The following is a 5,596-nucleotide window of genomic DNA, read 5'->3' as shown; positions in this document are numbered from 1 at the left end:
TCCTGCTCATCAGTCAGGTCTCTGTTTAAATGTACCTACTCTGAGAGGCCTTTGCAGATCTTCCTATCTAAGGCAAACACCATCCTCCAACCAACCCTCATCACATTCCCTTGCCCCATGCTTTCCTTCACCAATCTTTCATTTTTTAAAAAATTGTTTTGGTTACTTATCGTTTACTAATTTATTATTTATTATCTATTTCCCTCCTGTGGAATTTAAACTCCACCAGGACAGTGGTTCTGTCTTATCCACTGCAGTATCCGAAGCACAAAGAACAGTGCGGGCACATGCCAGCATTCCACACACACGTGCGGAGTGCATGAATGCGCAGAATCTCAGCAGGCGAACACTGAGAATGAAAGAATGAGACCAAAGAGCCTTGTCTTTTCTTCGCAGCCAGAGGCAGTATATTCCTTAATTCGGAAAGGATGTCTGCAACAGTATTGATCAACCGGTACCATTAATAATAATGTGATATCCTTTGTGTGTGAAGATCGCAGTAATAATTCACCATCACTAAGGCACATGTTTTAAATTGCTTTTCCAGAAGCGGGTGAAGGGATATTTGCTGAGTCATTACCCTGTCTTGCCCAGTCGTCCTTGTGATCATCTACATGCTTTTATGTGATGTCTGACCTGGGTCTTGAACATGGTCTGGAGTTGTGAAAAGAGCTTTCCTTTGTGTGAAACCAGCTCACCTAACAGGCCTCTCAAACCCACAACCTTGGCCTCATTAACACCATGTTGTAACCAACAGAGTTAACCGGCCACAGGCATCATCATAATAGCTGCAGACAAATGAATCCATGTCAAACATTTCCTCAGATGTGTAATGCTGCTGCTGTGTTTTCTACTCTGGGGTTTGTATTTCAGCAGATTAAAATAATATGATACTATTACAGCTTTATAGAGCCCAGAGCAGCAGCATAGTATGTGAGCCATAACCCTTGCTCAGTTTGTGGGCCTGGGCAGACTCCATTAGATGCACTGCTAGTTTCCTGTCTTCAGTATGGAGCACCTGCCTGCTCAGGTCACACCAGTACCACGCACTGATTCACCTCAGTGGAATGAGAGATTTCTGAAGCGCTCCAAGTACAAGCACTAAACTAAACACCAGGGATGGGGCGAGGTGGAGGAAAAGGCGTGGGTGGGGCGAGGGAGGCGTCCATGCAGCTGGCACCTCTGCTAGATGCAAGTTGCACCCGCCCCCCTTCCCACTTACTTTGAATCAACACAGCTCTGTGATTTCTGCAAAGTAAGTTCAAATCACTTTCCCAAGAGGTTCTTCTTCTCAAATCCCCATTTGCAGCAGTAATAATAATATTGGTACAGTTTTAGGGTCAAATGCTGTTAAGATTTCAGTCCTCTTCTTGTTAACTGAAGCCACTTATTAATGTTCTCTCCAGAGGGACTTAATTTGATGACACTGGGTCACAGAATGCTACATATGCTGCTCTAAAAGCATCAGAGGTGTCCTGAATCTCAGATTCCTCTGGAGCCTTTAGTGAGTGCTATTCCTCACGTGGGGCCTCTCTGCCCTTGACTTATTCCAGGCAGCTGGATACAATCAAGAGACCATCCTTGTCACTTCATCTATAACTCTGCAGCTGACTGCAGGATCAAAACGGAGTGGAACAGAATGGGATGGGCCCTCTCTAATCGAGCCCCAGTGTAGTACGAAGTTCATTATGTATATAGTAAAGCATTTTCCCAGCCAGAGGAGTGAGAACTCAGATTCCACCCCCCTCTCCAAAGTCTCCCCACCTCCTACTCCAACTTTTTTCTTTTTACCCCAGGAAAACGCTCTGGGGTCAGCCTTCTGACACTCCTAACAAATGCCTTTATATATTGTAGTGTGGGCACTTCGAACTTCACATTCTATCCCTGTTGTTCTAGTAACAGTGCTTCCATAGCGATCTCAAGGCACCAAGCCATCATTCCACTGTTTGCCTATACCACCGAAGCCCTCCATATATAGTGCCCTTCTCTATCTTTAATCGCACACATCTTTGAAGACAGAAGCCTATGTCTGTTACAATAAACTCTATGCCTTGGTTAGGAGCTTAGGAATAATGTGAACAGTCCTTACATTTGGGGCCTATTCAAACAGAGATTGTAACAACATAATATCATCCTCCAACTGTTTTCTTTCAATCTAATTTGGATAAGCTTGGTCCTAACCACCTCTTACCAGGAATATGAAAATTTTTTCCTCTGGATTTCTGGTTGAGGTTACTTGGCTGTTTTTGGAGTTATCTTTTTTTTTTTTTTAAGCTTCCTGAGGTTTTTTTGGGTTCCCACAAAAGTTCAAACTGAGATCTTCTACCTTTGTTTAAAGGGCACAGGAGGCAGCCTAGATTACCTCCCACAGAAGATACAATGCGGGACATGGTTTAAGTGGCTCAAGAACTAGCTCTGCCAGTGAGGAGCTGTGCAATGGACCTACTCGAGGCGCCCCGCTTTCATTTTGCCACCTACAAAATGAGGGGTCGGATTAGGTGACCTCTAATGTCCACTTAGGGCTAAAACCTTGTATCTTTTTCCTCACTAACCCATTCCCACGGGAACTAACTCATTAACCGTGATCAGCTGCGAGCTGGAAGTCTCTAAAGAGCTTGGCCTGCAGGATTAAACTTCGTTTAAAATGCCGTACACATATGGGTGCTCATGAGTGTTCCTGAGAAGAGGATGATGCACTATATTCTAAGCCAGCTTAGAGAGTGCATTTTAAACTCAGGGTGTGTGCTAACCACAATCAGATTCAGGAAACTGACTGTGGGGAGAAGGGGGAAGGTGTAACCACAGGTGGTGCCCATCTGGGATATACAATTAGGAAATCATGGATCAGTTCTAGGAGAGAAGTAACTCTCTGAAGTGGCTGCTACAGTCATCACACTTTCAAAGGCACAGTTCCGTAGGGATATTGCTACTGGGTGAGACGGATACCACATGTATTAGGATTCGTGAGCCAAGAGATGGACTAAGAAGGGGTAAGGTAAATGGGGGGGGGGGAGGGGCTTCATTTTTCTCCTTGCACACGCCCCTGCATTTTGACAATCCCTAACCAACAGAACTCTATGAACCAACCCAAACCCTGTGGTCACATGCTTATTTTAACCAAGGCAGAGCTGCAAGGAACCCAACTTGCAAATGTCTTTGAATTACTGGCCCTTCTTCTCTTCAGGCTTGTGTTGCATGCTGCCCAGATGGGAAAGGGGTAGCTGGCTGGATTCCAATTCCTAGCTGGTTTCCACAGAGGAGCCAGTTAGTGGATTCACTCTCAGCCCTCTGGGAACAAAGCTCACCTTTTATATTTGGAATTTCCTGAAATGAAGTGGAATGAAGGGGCTGATTGGCTTCATTTTCAGCTCATGCTTTTCATTACACTGGTGGTTGGTAGTTTCTGTCAAGGGGGCACTTTGCAGAAAGCCAAAGAGTTTTTGTCCACATCTGGGACACAATTAAATGCTAATGCTAGACATCTAGAGCAAGGGCGCCCTAAAGTTATCACCTGGACTTCTCTAATGCTGACTGGTTTTGACAAACACATGTACATGCTGTGTTATGCATTTAGATCTACCTGTTCAATCACGTCAGTCTGCCCGAGAGACCTTTCCAACCCAAGGCAGGATTCTGCTTAAAATAAGTCAAGCAGGAAAACCGGTATCATGGGAAGGCTTCTGGGGTTTTGGCAGAGATCCTATTTGCCCCAGTCTGGCTTGAGGTTAGTGCCTTGGTGCTGGGGACATGATCTCCAATCCTTTCAAGTTCCTGCTTCAGGCCTGGGGCAGTGATGAAGGCAAAAACACAGCCTGGAACTGGCCACAGTTGACAGAGGAATGTCTGCTATTAGATCTTTCATCAGGTACCACTATTAGGAAGACATGGCTGAAAAAGGTGGCTTTAAAATAGTCCCCTCCTCCCGTATCTGTACCATCTCACCAGATGGCATTACTACGTGCCTCTGTGGATGACAAGAAGCAGCACACTTTTATGATCTGAGCCGCTGGGGCCCTGCCTACACTACCTCAGATTTGCCGTCAGAGATCATTTGGAAGGCAGAGATCATTTGACACAGTTCCCTCACTGCATGGATGAGAAAATTCAGAGCTGGAGAGGAAGTGGCTGTCCTAAGGTGACGCTGCTAGTTCAAGCTGAGTCCTAACTCCCAGAGTGATTTCCCACTCCTCTGATCTGAAAAAGCATCTCGTTTCCTGAAGCTCAGTCCCTCCCTTATAAAACAAAGAATTCAGATGATGTCTTAAGTCACAGTGCCATGTTCTTCGGCTCTGTGGTGTTAGTGGTAGAGGTGGTAAGAGTCACAGAATGACCAAGTCGAGCGCGGACGGGTGAGGAAAGGAAGCTGAAGAATAGGACAGAACCCTTTGCCCCCAGCAGTACTCATCTTCTAAAAGCTGAAGGCTCTTCATGAATGTGGTTCCCATTTAGCAAGGAAAGCCACATGCTTACACCATTAAAAGGAGGAATTCTCGTCAGCTGTGTAGCAAACGAGCGAGATTCCACACATGACATCCCGGTCCTACTGGAACCTTGTAATCCGTGAGGCTCTGGGGGAGAGAAGGAAACACAAGCAGAAAGCAGCTGAACGAAAGCTTAAACTCAACTGCTATTTTTCATGAGGCGATGAATCCCTTGAGAGATAATAAAGAAGGAAAGAGGAGACGTGAGACTGAGGGGATGGGAGGAGGAGATGGTCAGGAACGGGCCGTGGGCTTTCCGATTTTGGGCTCCTTAAGACCCACGAAACATGAAATCACTTTCACTTCCACGAGCTCCACTCCAGTGGGGGGCATACTATTTCTAAGTCTAGTCCCAGGTCACCGTTTAATGAAGTTAAGAGAACTGTGATCACAGGCCAAATGGCTATTCTCTTTAAAGCCTGCACGAATGGAAACAGAGACTTTAGTTTTTATAAATAATCATTACTGGGCTTTTGAAATTTCACGTTGATTTTGGTGAGGCTCAATTTAAATGACTGGGGACCAAAGATATTAGTTCTTGTCCAGCAAGGAGGAAATAACTCTCTTTACCTCAAGTCACTGCGCTGGTGACTTCCATCCCTTGCAGTCAGGGATGCTACTGCAAAACTGGCAAAGTCTTTTTGTTTTTCTTCTCGCTGCAGAAAGGGAGGAAATGGCATTGACCACAAACTCCATAATCCTGGCTGACTTCAAAGCATAAATGTGGTTCCAAAATAATTCCTTGGTGAGTTAATTCATCATCGTGCCCTGTATGTGCTTAAACACCAGAATTCTTTATATATCCTAGATATTTAGGATCTCTTGGGAGAGGATCAAGCAGCAGGGGGCTCTTTTGAGTTATTTATTTATTTATATCCCACCTATCCCCGCCCCCGACCCCAAATGATTTGGGATGGCTCCCAATAAAAGGCAAAAACGACAATAAAATCCAAACTGTCAAGACAGATGATATCCTTGACAACATTTAAAAAACAAAAATAAAAACCCAGAGATGTTCCATCTCTCTTAAATATCAAGTTCTACAAAGGCAATCCAACAGCAAGCTACAGTTGCAGAGTTTCGGGATGAAGAGATTTGAGTAGTCCTACTTATTA

The 5,596-nt window shown here is 44.9% G+C and overlaps 1 protein-coding gene across 1 annotated transcript in view; it reads right to left on the bottom strand.

Annotated features, from left to right (window-relative positions):
- Window positions 1-5,596, bottom strand: part of EXT2 (exostosin glycosyltransferase 2) — a 129,985-nt gene that overhangs the window by 22,750 nt on the left and 101,639 nt on the right. The gene's annotated exons all lie outside the window — the stretch shown is intronic.

This window comes from Pteropus vampyrus, unplaced genomic scaffold (genome assembly GCF_000151845.1).
Source record: "Pteropus vampyrus isolate Shadow unplaced genomic scaffold, Pvam_2.0 Scaffold31, whole genome shotgun sequence".
NCBI lineage: Eukaryota > Metazoa > Chordata > Mammalia > Chiroptera > Pteropodidae > Pteropus > Pteropus vampyrus.
This window is presented reverse-complemented; position numbering and strand designations above follow the sequence as displayed.